Raw genomic sequence first — 15391 nt, 5'->3', positions numbered from 1 at the left:
GAGGGAGATGTTCCTGAATCATAGTCTTACCAACATTTTGTTTTGCCTTTGGTTGTCCTGGAGGTAATAATGGTGTGTTAGCTATTGTATGCAGAGAGGCTATTCTGAACCTTGCATGTGTACTTGACATTTCTCTGATGATGATGAGAAATGTGTGCTTATCATTTTCTGTATACTCGTGACTGTTGCATTTCCTGGGAGGCTGGCCAGCATTATCTGTACAGACTGGACCATATATATGTACAAGGGCAAGTAGCCTATGAAGAGTTTTAACCAGGGATTTAGAAAAGAAAGCAATAAGCCAGACTAATCAGCCTTCTGTGCTTCTGGTCTCCTGTAAGAGTCTCTCCTATCATAGCCCATCCAGTCCTTCCATTTCAAGTAAATGTTGATGAGAATATCCTTTTGAAATACGATAAGCCTGAAATTTGCACCCATCTCAGCATAAGATGTTTTATAATCAGTACAGATTTCACAGGTTCTTTTATATGTGCTTGGATTAAACATGGAGCCAGGAAAATTATTAAAATTTTTAGAATGTAGCTCTTTAATCTTAACCCATTTCCAGTAACACTACTGCAGACAAGTATGCAAAACATTCAGATGTGTGTATACATTCTATAAATAAACATTGTTTAAGAAGTTGAATTTTTCATGATTGACAATAAATGGAAGGAAAGGCATTCAGTTTAGGCTGAAATAGCTGGAAGATTAATATCACCATGTTTTTACTGTGTTTCCAATTTTGCAATAAAGGTTATTAGAGCTTTGACAGAAACTGGACCAATCCGTCATCTTAGGCACATTCTTAGTAGTTCCTCCATAACGACTTTCATCAGTTGTGAAAGAATTCTTGAGCCATATGGAAAAACTCTCTCCCTCTCTCCCCTCACCCACCCCCTTCGTTTTTCCTTATGTTTCTTCTACTACTTTTCAGGGGAACTCCCAAAATATGTTTTAATATTTTTCCATGACAAATGTGAGGGAGTGCTAGACAAATCTAGTTTAAAAAAAGAAAGATTATTTCCTGGTTTCTGGGGGAGGATAGACAGTTTTAAACAGAAACAGGGAAGAGATTAGGGATTCAGCTGGATATGAAAATAGCTATATTCATTAAGTTGAGCTATGCAAACAGCTGTAAATTTGGATAATACGCAGGGAAAGATATTTGAATTTCATTAGGCTTTTTTCCTTTACAGTTAGCAAATATCTCACCTTCTAAAATTACTTCAATTGTGATTCACCAAAATAAGCATGTAATTAAAATTGCAGAATGTTTACCAGGTGAGGGAAGTTGATGAAATGAGCCAAGAGAAGGGATTGGAAAATGTGAAGAGTGACGCAGGGAACACAGTACACTTGAAAAGATATTTTAAGAAAGGTAGTGGGGGAGGATTTCAATCAAGTAAATGATACCGGTTCAAGACCAGCCTGTGGAAGCTAGGTCACCAGGTTGTTTTTGGTGGTGAACATTAATTAATTAAGTCAGTATTGATTGAATGTCCTTTGTGCTTTGACTTCTGTACTCGTTCCTCAGAAAATAATTGCTGGGAATACTGTTTCTGATGTCCTTTGTGCTTTGACTTCTGTGCTCATTCCTCAGAAAATAATTGCTGGGAATACTGTTTCTGAATATACTCTAGAAGGGAAAATAGGAATAAAATATAACTGTTGTTACGGTGAGAGGTATGAAGTACTGTAGAGCGTTACTGTGTGGGATGTGCGTGTGGAGCGGGAGAAAGGAATTTCTGACCCAAGCTGGGCAGGGGATCAGCCAGATGGTCCTTTTCTTGCTTCAGGTGCTGGCTATGCAAGCAATTATAGTGGAGCATAACTACTGTTTTTATTGCAGTGTGTGCCCATATACTGCTGCACGGAGAGTATACTAGGAGTGCCAGTTCCTTCTAGGAGGATGTGTCAGGGAAGGCACAAAAAAGAAGCAGCAACCAAGTCCAGAAGGGTTAGCCAGATTCCGCAAATCGACATACTTGGGGAGACAATCTAATCTTTTGAGTAAAGTATCAAAAGGTCAGAAAGGGAGTTCCTGTCATGGCTCAGCAATTAACAAGCCCGACTAGTATTCATGAGGACGGGGGTTTGATCCCTGGCTTCGCTCAGTGGGTTAAGGATCTGGCGTTGCTGTAAGCTGTGGTGTAGGCTGCAGACACGGCTCAGATACTGAGTTGCTATGGATGTGGCGAAGGCCAGCGGCCATAGCTCTATTTGATCCCTGGTCTGGGAACCTCCATATGCCATGGTGCAGCCCTAAAAAGACAAAAAAAAAAAAATAAATAAAGGCTGGAAAGAAATTTTAGTAAATTCAGCATTGCTAGAGTTTAACCACTGGTTGAGTGTTATTATAAACTGAGATGCACAGAGAGGGGATGATCAACAAAAGGACTCTTTGGCTCATATCATAGAGGCCCAATTAATATTCTATGAAGGAGTCATGGATTGTGATAATTTCTATAATTGAGAACTAGAAGATTATGACTCAATAGTTATAAATAAGGTGTTTATACCTCTTTAAAAAAATCAGTGTTTTTTCTTTTTTAAATATTTATTGAAGTATAGTTCATTTAAAGTGTGGTGTAATTTCTGCTGTGCAACAAAGTGATTCAGTTATACCTATGCACATATGAGCATTTTTATAATGAAAGGGATATATCCATGTTAGTGGGCTGTGAAATCAATGTACTAAGTCCTGATGAATGATTTAAAAATAGAATAAAGTAGAAAAAAGCATCCAAAAAGGTAGGTACTGTAAAATTTTGATTCTGATTCTATAGATACATGTTTGTGTGCCCTGGGTGGAGATGGAAAGTTGTTGGGTTTTTTTTTTTTTTTTTTTTTTTTTTTGGCTCTTTAGGGCCACAGCTGAGGCATATAGACATTCTCAGGCTAGGGGTCGAATCAGAGCTACAGCTGTCGACCTGCACCACAGCCACAGCAACGCCAGATCTGAGCTGTCTGCGAAGTACATCACAGCTCATGGCAACACTGGATCCCTAATCCACTGAGCAAGGCCAGGGATCAAACCCAAGTCCTCATGGATACTAATTGGGTTTGTTAACCACTGAGCCATGAAAGAAGCTCTGGAAAGTGTATTTCTTCTAATGAGTTGGTGTCAAAGAATCCTAAAAGTCACTGTCATGGGGAGGACCAGTTTCCCAGTGTGTGGACATGCTGAGAAGGGAACTAGGGGAAGCATGAGGAGACAGGATCTGGAAATGTTTTGGCTTTACTCCCAAGCATGAAGTCAGAACTGTCAGCATCAGGGCTGAACTGATGACTACAGTGGCAGTGTTGACAGCCATGGCTTCAGTCTCAAGGCGACAGCAATCTCAAGTCCTCCAGGTATTTCCTTGGTTGTGATGAAGATAAACTGAGAATAATGGTAAGCTCAGAATAGGTATTTGCCCTTTGCAATTGGTTAATTTAGGAGCTATATATTCCCCAGCCTTCAGAGATTCTCACTAGCCCTCTGGTAGGTTTGGAAATTTCGTGGCTTCTTGGATGAGATCTATACTCTTTCTGGCTCAGTTTGGGGAAATTAGGGAAGGAGTGGTTGCATATGTGTGCTGGCTGGGATGTTTAACTGGTTCTCTGCTTCATCGGCTTTAAGAAGTGAAACAACAAATATCCCATGAGAGCCGTGTGCTCTTTCTGTCTCTGAGCTAGAAGGTTGATCTCAGCAATCATTTCTTCAAGCAGCATTGTATACAAGATGGCAAGTGACCCTTCTGAGGTAGCCTTCGTATCTTCAGTTTTAATGGAAAATGATTTATCCTCTGAAACAGGAAGCATGTAGAAGACATAACAACCCCAGAAGAAACTTCAGGTGAGGCTTTTCAGGATAAGAACTATGTAAAAAAAAAATTTTTTTTTTTTTTGTCTTTTTAGGGCCGGACCCTCAGCACATGGAGGTTCCCAGGCTAGGGGTCGAATTGGAGCTGTAGCCACTGGCCTATACCACAGTCACAGCAACACAAAATCTGAGCCAGCCGTGTCTGCTCACGGCAACAACGGATCCTTAACCCACTGAGTGAGGCCAGGGATTGAACCTGTGTCCTCATGGATGCTAGTCAGGTTCGTTTATGCTGAGCCACAGCGGGAACTCTGAAAATGTATAAATTTGATGATAAACGCTAATGAGACATTAGCCCAGAGAGTAGAAAATGGCATGGGAGAAGTGAAAAGCCCATGCTTTTGAGAAAAAGAACTGCGTGCACACAGGACTAGTAAAATTTGCACATGGGAAGTTCCAGTTGTTGAGAATGGTTTTACTGTTACAGTAAAAATATCTGACTGATTGTATAAGATATTTGGCTGAGGGTAATAAATTAGGGGCCAGTTATAACAGACATATGAACAATGGTAAAGAGTTTCAACTTTATCCTTAGAACAAGGTGAAGACATGAAAATGGTATAAAAGGCAAAATGATATAGTCATATTTGAATTTTGCAAAGCTCACTTGAGCTGTAATATGCAGAATATAGTGTAGATTGTGGATGGAGAAGAGGGGCCTGTTGGAATCTCAGGAGACTTCTGAGCATAGGAAAATAAAGGAGTAGGCCAGAATATTGACAGGAATAATGAAAGTATTTTAGGATGAAAATCATTTCTTTTTTTTCACTTTTTTTTTTTTTTAATGTGGCTGTCTCTGTGAGACTGCATCTCAAAGAAATAAGGGGAGTTCCTGTCATGGCTCAGTGGGTTAAGAGCCCTCACCTCTTCATTGGTGAGGGTAAAGATTCCATCCCTGGCTTTGCTCAGTGAGTTAAGGATCCAGCCCTTCCATGAGCTGTGGTGTAGGTCACAGACATGGCTCAGATTTGGCATTGCTGTGGCTGTGGTATGGACAGCAGCTACAGCTCCACTTCGACCCCTAGTCTGGGAACTTCCATATCCTGCAAGTGTGGCCTTAAAAAAAAAAGTAAAAGAAATAAGGAAAAGATCTTCAGTGATGCTTATTATATCATAGCAAAATCTAAAAACCAGAATGTCTGTCAGCAAAATGTTTGGATACGCTATGGCGCATCTAAACTATAGAATTTTATGTAGTGTATTAGTTTTTTGTTGAGTGTAACAATATCGCCCCAAATGTAGTGGTTCAAAACCATGATCGTTTATTATGTCATGTTTTCTGTGAATCAGGAGTTCAGCCATGGCTTAGCTGGTCTCATAAGGCTCCAATCAGGGTGTCAGCTGGAGCACTTTCTCATCAGATGGGGAAGGATTCACTTCCAAGTTCACATATTTGTTGGTAGCATATTTTTCCTTCCAGGCTGCCAGATGGAGGGCTTCATTTTTTGCAAGCTGTCAGTAAGAGGCGGCCCTTTGCTCCTTGCTGCATGACCCTCTCTATAGGGCACCTTAAAAGCTAGGAGAGTGTTTCTCATAGCAAGACAGGTGTTACAATTTATATGCATAGTCATGTGCACATAATCACATTCACCCCCTCATCTTTGTTGTATACTGTTGCCTAGAATCAAGTCCTGCCTACTTTGAAGCAAAGTGATTACATGATGTATGAATACCAGGAGGGAGGAGTCTGTGTACTACATGGAATTACAAAAAATAATTATCTATGTCTTTATTTAGTGACCTGAAGGGATGCCCATTATATATTGTTAAATTGAAGAGAACTTACTCTATACAGTGTAATCTCATTTTTGTAAAAAAGTTATATTAAGAAATACACGTTGTTAATATGTGTGCTGTAAAAGACAGTGGAAAAGGGTAATTGAGATAGTTTTCATATAGTTCCCAAAGGAGGCAATGATACACTAAGTTGGGCCAAACTTATTTGCTTTTTCTTCATGTATTTCTTATTTTTTTCCAGTTACAATGAACATGGATTAATTTTTAATTTTAAAAATGTTAAAAAAATTAAAATGCAATTATAAGAAAAGACATAACAGATATGCTAATAAAGGAGAGAAGCTGGAATCACATAAAATGCTCAATTCAAACCATCAAAGGCAGAAAAAGAGTTGATTCTCAAATAGGAACAGAGAATAAGGGCAACAAATAAATGAATATGGTAAAAATGAATCCAGCTACATCAACAATCACTTAGAATGTTACGCATGCACCATTAAAAGACAGAGATGGTGATAATGGATCAAAGAGCATTACCTAACTTTATGTTGTCTACAAGAAACCAACTTTAAATAAAGTCACATATAGATGAAAGTAAACGCGTGGAGAAAAACATACCATTCTTTACTTATGAAAAGAAAGCAGGAATGGCTATCTATATCTATCTATTAATTTCAGATAAAGCAGACTTCAAAAGAAGGAAAGTCATCAGGGTTGAGTAAAGGCGTTATACCTTTCCAAAGGAAATGTACAGATGGTAAATAAGTATGTAAAAAGATGGTGCATATCGTATGTCATCAGGGAGATGCAAATTAAAACAAATATTAGATAGCAGTACACACCTGTTAGAATGGCTGCTCTCTGGAACACTGACAACACGAAATACTAGTGAGGATGTGGAGCAGTAGCACCTGTCATTCATTGCGGGTGAGAGTGCAAAATGGTACAGCCATTTTGCGAAACAGTTTTGGTAGTTTCATTCAAAACTAAACATACTGTTTTCATAAGATCCACCCATCTCGTCCTTTGGTATTTACTCAAAGGAATTGAAAGCTTATATCAACACAGAAATTTGCACAAGGAGGTTTATGACAGCTTTACTCATAATTTCCAAGTCTTAAACATAGCCAAGGTGTTCTTCAGCGGTCAAATGGATAAATAAACTGGGGTACATTCAGTCATTGGAATATTATTCAGTGTTAAAAAGAAATGAGCTATCCAGCCATGAAAGACATGGAGGAATCTGCCTATTATATAATTTCAAGTATATGACTTGCTGGAAAAGGCCCAAAACTATGGAGACGATAAAAAGATCAGCGGTTACCAGGAGGAGTGGGGGCGCGGGAGGGGACAGGTAGGAGATGAACAGGCAAGCACAGAGGATTTGTAGGGCAGTGAAAATACTTTATGATATTTTAATGATGGGTATGTCATTATACATTTTTCCAAACCCATAGAATGCACAACACCAAGAGTGAGCCCTAAGGTGAAGTATGGACTTTGGGTGATTACAGTGAGTCAGTGTAATTCCATTGTTGGTTAAAAAAAAAAAAAAAGTGTACTATTCTGATGAATGATGTTGATATGCATAACAGGGTATGCTATACATAAGGGATATGTGCGAAAATCTTTGAACCTCCCACTCAGTTTTGTTGTACACTTAAACTGAACTAAAGATATTAAGTCATAATTTAAAATTATAGTTAAAGAAAAATTACACATTTTCTTAAAACTCTAAGATTAGGAGTTCCTGTCGTGGTGAATCCGACTAGGAACCATGAGGTTGCGGGTTCGATCCCTTCCTTTGCTCAGTGGGTTAACGATCCTGCGTTGCTGTGGCTCTGGTGTAGGCTGGCAGCTACAGCTTTGATTAGATCCCTAGCCTGGGAACCTCCATGCGCCACAGGAGTGACCCAAGAAATGGCAAAAAGACCAAAAAAAAAAAAAAAAAAACTCTTAAGATTATCGGTACTCTTCCAGTATTATTTTTGCAACTAATAATGCAAGATGAATGCAGCCTTCTACCTTTCTTTTCATTTTTAAAGTATCTGTAAGATGTAAATATCCAGGGCACAAGGATTTTCTTTCATTTGCTGTATTGTGGGGAATTCTGTCATCTTCCAATGAATTAGAGATGTCTTAATTTCCATAATTTTATAATTTGTGAGCATAGTGCAGAATAAATAGAAAAGAATTTTCAGGTTCACAATACATGTATACACTGAATTATTGATTTCATTGGCACATTGATTTAAAAATCTTCTTATGGAGCTCCCTTGTGGTTCAGTGGGTTACGGATCTGGCACTGTCCCTGCTGTGGCTCAGGTCATTGCTGTGGTGCAGGTTCAATCCCTAGCTCGGGAACTTCCAAATGCTATGGATATAGCCAATAAATACATACATAAACAAAATAAAAGTCTTCTGTGTAGCAAGCACTGTTTATGGTTCCACGATGTGAAGGTGCAGAAGACTCTGCCTATTTGAGGGAAGAATGTGTAAACACTTAATTAAAATATACTTTGTTGTGCAGTAGTCTGATTTCTGCCTAGAGTGGTATGTGAACCAAGAAACACAGAAGACAGAAGAAAGCATGCTTTTGTTGAGACATGAATGATGACTGGAGTGTTTGTCTGCTAGGCAAGAGAGAAGCGTATATACAAGAAAATAGTTTTGCATAATCCTGTGTGTTTAAGTCGGCCTATGTGTCCTAGTAATAGCAAGTTGGTTAGTACATGTGCGTGTATTTAGAGTCCTCTAAGGGGATGGAGAGAGTGTGGGAAATGAATGTGAATCTGGAAACTGTGGTAGAAGAGGCTGGGGAACGGAGTGGACAAGTGAGCAGGGTTAGACACTGAACAACCTTGTATGATGGGAGATGATGACAAATAGCGGAAGGATTTTAGGTAATCTTTTAAAAGGTGAATAGCTTAGAACAGTTGCTCTGGGGTTGTGCTGTAGGTTATGTGGAAAAGTCTGAGACTGGGGCAGGGAGATAGAGACTTCCACAATAGTTACAGGAATATTATATGACTAACAACTTTAAATCTTTAATATTTGCGGCTTAAGTCCTAAATGTTGATTGTGAGTTTGGTAAAGACGTAGTCAGATGCAGGTTTTCCAAGACCTCCTTTCCCTAGGTCTTACCTTCTGTGTAACTGCTTTTCCTGGGGACTGCTTCTGTGGCAGAAGTTTTGGGTGCTGTATCTCTGGGAATGTATCTTGGTCTTGTATTATGAGAACACCATGCAGATATGAAGGAAAGTGTTAAAAGATTTGTTTCTAAAGAGATAAATGTTTTCTCCATCAAAGAATGCACTGTTTCAAAAAACCACATTTCTTCTAACTCTGAAAGCCCATGGTTCTTAGTTATTTCAGCAATGGCTTTCTGTTTTCCCACAAACCATAAAAACAAGTTAGCATATGAATCCGAGGAGTATAGGAATTCCCAGAGTTGTTTGAAATAGGCTAAAGAGGATTTCACACACATAATAATAAGGCTACATATCCATGTTCTCAGAGCTACTTTAAGGGAAGTTTAAATGATTATCATCCTATAAATACCCAGTACAATGCTGCCTGCAGCCTCCTCCTGGTAGCTGATTTCCCATGGGTGTGTGACCAGTCTGGTAGAACAGATAAAGTGAAGTTTCACTGTTTGGGCTGGTTGCATTTTTTCTTTTTCTTGTTTTTGTTTTTGTCTTTTTAGGGCCGCACCTGCAGCATAGGAGGTTCCCAGGCTAGGGGTTGAATCAGAGCTGTAGCTTCCAGCCTATACCACAGCCACAGCAATGTCGGATCTGGGCTGCATCTGTGACCTACACCACAGATAATGGCAACGCCAGAGCCTTAACCCACTGAGCAAGGCCAGGGATCTAACTCTCATGGATACTAGTTAGGTTTGTTAACCACTGAGCCATGACAGGAACTCCTGAGCTGGTTACATCTTAACTGTGATTACATCACAGTTAAATTTTGTCTCCATAAACATATAGTCTACCTCCCTTGTTATCTCATGGTACCTCTCTGTTAAATCATACTTCCCATTTTTGTATTGAAATGGAATTCCACTATAGTGATTTTGACAGTTAATCTTTTGTGCTTTGACTTTGAAAGTTTTCATGTAAATCCTGCTCTAAACATATTCAGTCAATGATTTATTTTTGGAGTTTATAGTTTATATAGTGTTTTACTGCACATTTTAAAGTGTTAACATTTCTTGTTCAAGGTTTTTGATACTTGATGTCTTAAAAACATGCTTTTTAATTAGACATTCTACTTAATGAGGGAAAACATACTGTTCCTTGAATAGCCTTGACACTGTGCCAAACATAAGGATGTTATAATCTGAAATGATGAATTCTTTGCTCAATAGATTGAATGTATATTTCCGTAGTGTAGATTTATTAAAAATAGTCTATTTGTGAGTTTCAGTCATTCTTGAGGTCTTTTGTGAGACTTAGTTGGTTTTTCCAATTTGAAAAACACATTTAGTAGTTCTTGTCGTGGCTCAGTGGCTAACGAATCCGACTAGGAACCATGAGGTTGCGGGTTTGATCCCTGGCCTTGCTCAGTGGGTTAAAGATCCGGTGTTGCCGTGAGCTGAGGTATAGGGGGCAGAAGTGGCTCAGATCCCAAGCTGCTCTGGCTCTGACAAAGGAACCTCTAGCCTAGGAACCTCCATTTGCCATGGGTGCAGCCCTAGAAAAAGCAAAAAGACAAAAAAAAAAAAAAAAAAAAAAGAAAAAAGAAAAACACATTTAATAAGAAAATTAACAGTCTATCTCTTTAATCTATGTTAAATACAAATGAGTTTCCAAAAGAAAGTTTGAAACAATTGTGCATTACAAAGTTTAGGTAATGAAGATACCAATCATGTTGTGAGAATGCTCTGTATGGGGAGGGTAACTAGCCAACCTGAATAAACTCATTTCAATATCCAAAGATAAAAATAAAATAAAATTGGTGAAGTTTCCTGAGGTTGATAAAGCTGTCAGTTGTGGAACACCTGAATTTCTTCTTCATAAAACTTTTTATTGAAAATCTGTTTTTGCTTCTAAAGACTTAGTAACATTTCTCTTAAGAGTATGGTCCAAACTGATTTCTTTTTTTGTTACAAGGAAGCAATTCAGATTATTCCTGCTGATTTTTCTTTTCAGCCATGAATATAATTTAATTTGTTGTTAAGGTACTTTCCCTGATGGAATATTTCTCCTGTAGCTTTTAGATTACCCCTGACTTACTTTCTCCCACCGTTACCAACTTTTTTATTGTTTTTATTTTCTTCCACTTGACAATATTACTCCTATCCTTTCACATTGTTTCCTGAGTTTTTATTCTTTTGTCTCATTAGCAGCAGCTTTGTTCTTTTTCCCACTCTTCACAGCTGTGGCCCTTCAGGCGTATTTTCAGCAACCTAACAACTCTGCCTTTGGAGTTCAGTGTGCTGCTAAAACCCCATGTTTGTTTCCTCTTGTACTGAGAATAGGTCCGTATTTCTTTGTCCTTGTCCTGTGAGCCCTCATGTGACCTGTCCCCCTCGCAGTTCTCCAATCCCCTCCTCCCCTTCCCTCTTCCTCTGTGCTCCAGCTATAATGGCCTTTGTGTAGTTGCCTAAACATTATGAGAATATTAACAAATTGAGAATTATGTTTTATGAATTTTATTGTGAAATAAATGACTGGAAGTTGAATTTCAGAGGTAAAAGGTATGAAAATTAAAAACTTTAATTCAAAAAGTCGAGTATCAACGTAACTTCCTAACAACTATCTGTGCAGAAGAGTGAAGAGTATTTATTTCCCAAATTGGTACTGATGCTCTTTTAGATATTTTGATCTTGGGCATATTTGGTAATCTTTTTAACATTAAAGGAACTAAGCTTTGAGTTGATTAATTATTTTTTTAAATTCTTGCCTTTTGAGGGTTTTCCTGGTTCTGCTTTTTGCTCAGCCAAGGAAGTGGTTATGGAAATGGGTGGCCGAGATGTAGAGAAAGAAAAGTCAGAAATCAAACAGTTTAGAGTGTTAGATGCTTTAGTCACAGGACTTTGGGGTCATCAAGAATCACACCAGAGGCTGAAGTAAAAAAAATGGTGCCAGGTGTTGAAGCTATCAGTGGTATAAGGTGGATCGACTCCTAGTGTCTTGATAGATGGTAAAAGGATAAGAGGCTACTGAAGGGAAGCTCACTAGGTATCTCTTTGTATGGGTGTATTAATCATGTTTTATATTTTCTGTATTTTATGATATTTTAACATTTTGGTACTTTGCTAGTCCTGGAGAGACTCCCCTCTCAGGGCTGGCTGATTCCTAAAGATAGCAAATAAATAACTTGCTTTGGAGAAAGCCTTTCATATGTAAACCAATCATTCCAAAGCCCAGATATGCAACCATCTCTTTTATCTAACTCTCATACATCAAGTCAACATTCCTCTTGTCCTAAATCACCCTAGAGCCAGGTATCAGACAACTATGGACCCATTCCTATAGTTCCCAGCCTGCTGAAATTATTCAAACTATCCAATTCTAAACTCACTCAAACTTACCTACCCTGATTCACCTGCTTCTTCCCTTGGAAACCATAGTAAAGTCTCCAGACCATGCTCTTCTCTCATCTGTTTCTGCCTCCTGACTAACTCTGGTGCTTTTCCATTTGGCCCTGAGCTATGTAGAACTGTGTAATAAAGTGTCTTTCAATGGCATTGACTTCTTTGTAACTTAGTCACCATGGGGAATTAATTCCCAGGCGTGTTTACAACAATGAAGAGACACTGTGTGTATCCAACCACAAAGAAATGGGCAGCAAAATTAAATAAAATAGCCTACTGTGTAGCTTTTATACACAGAAACACGTTAACCATGTAAAAGAAACAACAAGCAAAATAGGTTGTTTAAAATAGTGTAGGTGATGGTCCTAATTTTGAAGAAAAACTTTCAATATAAATAGTGTAGGACACAGAAACAAGTAATAATCTGGCAGGAAGTACATCAGAGTGTCATGTGGAATTTGGAGAAACTTTATTGATAATTTCTAATTCTTTTTCAATGATTATGATTCATTTTGTATGATTCAAAATCTAGTTTAAAAGTTGTATTACTTACCTGACTGTTGTCCTTTTGGGCATTAAAACATTTACTGTTACTTTAACACTGGAGCCACTGATCCTGTATAGTATATATGCTATGCTATGCCTTGCTATGCTGTGCTATACTATATGGCCACATTCATGCCATATGGAAGTTCCTGGGCCAGAGACTGAATCTGAGCTGCAGCTGTGACCTATGCTGCAGCTTGGCAATGCCAGATCCTTTAGCCCACTGTGCCAGGCTGGGAGTTCAACTCATACCTCCACAGCTACCTGAGCCACTGCATTGGAATTCTTAACCCACTGTGCCACAAGGGGAACTCCCCAGAACTCTGTGAGTGATCCTTCGGCTTCTAAATTTTTTTTTTTTTTTGAAATGATTGTGTTTGTCTCTAAACTGAAAATTATGTACACTTTGCTAAACATGTAAATATAACAAAGTATGAATAATCTATAGTATATTTGAATAACAATTTCCACTTCTTCCTCACGGAAAACCTTCACTGTGCAGACTGTGTACCTGTCTGTGTTCTTTTCTTCTAGATTGTGGGATCCTGTTTGGTGTGTTCCATGGCATGTTGTTGTTGTTGTTGTTTCCTGCCACGTTTTATCAAGGCCCTGAGTTTCTCTGGTGTATTTGCTCAACAGTCCCTCTAAGCACAGTCATTTCAGGTGTTTTCTTTTCTCTCCTATGCTCTGCTCATAATATCATATGCCTACTGTAATTTTTTTTTCCAGGGCTCCAACCGCAGCATATGGAGGTTCCCAGGCTAGGGGTCTAATCAGAGCTGTAGCTGCCAGCCTACACCAGACCCACAGCAACGTGGGATCCGAGCCACATCTGTGACCTACACCACAGCTCACGGCAACACCGGATCCTTAACCCACTGAGCAAGGCCAGGGACCGAACCCGCAACCTCATGGTTCCTAGTTGGATTCAGTAACCATTGAGCCACGACGGGAACTCCTGTAATTTTTTAAATCTGTTCAACCAGTTCTCCCATTTTGGGTGTATGGCCCTGCATATACATCTCCAGTACCTTCTTGTTAGGATAAATGTCCTGTCCACCCATGAGAGGTGTACACTTGTTTTACACTTCTGTTGTAGGCAGGGTCATTTATAGTTGAGGTCCATGCTGAAATGACTTTCCCACTTCTCAGAGTCACAGAACCACTGCATGTCTCCCAGGCTGCAGTACCTTTACACTGCTTGCTATCCAACAAAGAGTTGTCATGTCGAAATCATTTTCATATATTCAGCACAACCATTTTAGATAGGGAAGGAGTTGCCAGAACCTCTTTTACAAATACTGAGGAGAGATTTTGGTGGTTTTGTCCTATAAATATACAAGAAACCCTGACTCTCAAAGAACATGAAATAAATTCTTAAGGTGGGATAATATTTGCCACACATGAAGTTTTGAGCACACTAATGCTTTCCTCTTATTGCTTTGCATGTTCTGCAAAGCAGGGAAAATAGAAAATAGTTGGCTTAAATCTGAAAAGTTGAAATGTCTAAACCATTTACCTTGTCATCTTCCTGGTCTAACTTAAGCAGTGCTTCAGCCTGATTTTCCTACTGCTAGTTTTGTAGTGTCTTGATTGAAATAACAATTTATGTGACTTATGATTTCTACGACTTCATATAAAATTATGAGAATAGATTTGTTTTATATCCCTTGAATTGTTTTTATGAATGCATTTCACATTTTAAATGCCTATAATTTTCTTGTTCAGCTGGCTGTATAGTTAAGGGTATATATTTCTTGATTGTGAAACCATTGCATTGGTTTCAGATGCATAAGCTTTTCTTTCAAATTCAGATCTCTACACTGAGGCTAATTTGGTTCCTTCCAATAAAATATTTTCAGCTCTTTTTATGAAAGCAGAAATTAGAATAATTATCATTATTTATAAAGTACTGCTTAATATGAAAGGAACTCCAAAGAAATTATAATCACTCTATAAAAGTGAATGTAGATAGCACTTAAAAATTCATGAATGTAAAATAAAATATGCTTCAATAAAAATTGTGTGCAGAGCCAACTTGTATTTTAGAAGAGAACTTGGAATATTATGTTTACATCTAAATGAGCCCACAAATCAAAAAATTTTTAAAAATATATCCTAAGATAACAATAAATGTATTTCCTCTAACTAATCCCCAGATGTCTAATGAGGATCAATAGTGTGTTTGATTCTATACTTCTAGGTTGCTTTTACCTATGCTTGTGTGCTTACCAGACTTGGGGTGGTAGGTGTAATATTAAAAAAAAAGCAACAACAACAACAAAATTCATGTAGCCCTGGACATGGCATAGAGTTAAAGGTTATTACAGGTGTCAGTAGTATTTCTCGACAGGATCACTATTGGTATTTTGAGTGGTGGGTATTGTTTTTAGTTGGGACTTTAACACTGCATGATATTAATCAAACCTATCCCTGTAGAACTTCATGATAATTGGAACTTGGGAAATGTTATCTGGTGATAGAGCCCCCCAGCTGAGATCTATTGATAAAAAATAGGGACACACTCTTTCTGTTAAGAATCAGGTACTGGATATGCCCAGCTTTGTGGATCATACAGTCTCTGTTACAGTGACTCAACACTTTTATTGTAGCAGGAAAGCAACCATAAAGAATATGTGTTCCAATAAAACTTTATTTGTAAAAGCAAGTGATAGGCAAAGTTTGCCCACAGATTA

The 15391-nt window shown here is 38.4% G+C and overlaps 1 protein-coding gene across 12 annotated transcripts in view; it reads left to right on the top strand.

Moving 5' to 3' along the window:
* Nucleotides 1-15391, top strand: part of CTNNA2 (catenin alpha 2) — a 1217074-nt gene that overhangs the window by 118571 nt on the left and 1083112 nt on the right. The window contains exon 1 of one of the 12 annotated variants that reach the window (XM_085018821.1): nt 3623-3841. The exons of the other annotated variants lie outside the window; for them this stretch is intronic. The gene's annotated coding sequence lies outside the window, so the exon portion shown is untranslated. Of the gene's footprint in view, nt 1-3622; nt 3842-15391 lie in introns of those variants that run through there. 12 annotated transcript variants of the gene reach the window in all.

Source organism: Sus scrofa, chromosome 3 (genome assembly GCF_054392235.1).
Source record: "Sus scrofa isolate SSC_HxYL_T2T_F1_AM1 chromosome 3, Sscrofa_HxYL_maternal_Yorkshire_Landrace_v2.0, whole genome shotgun sequence".
In the NCBI taxonomy this organism is placed as follows: Eukaryota; Metazoa; Chordata; class Mammalia; order Artiodactyla; family Suidae; genus Sus; species Sus scrofa.
Note: the sequence above shows the minus strand (reverse complement) of the source record. Positions and strands in the feature narration are given on the sequence as shown.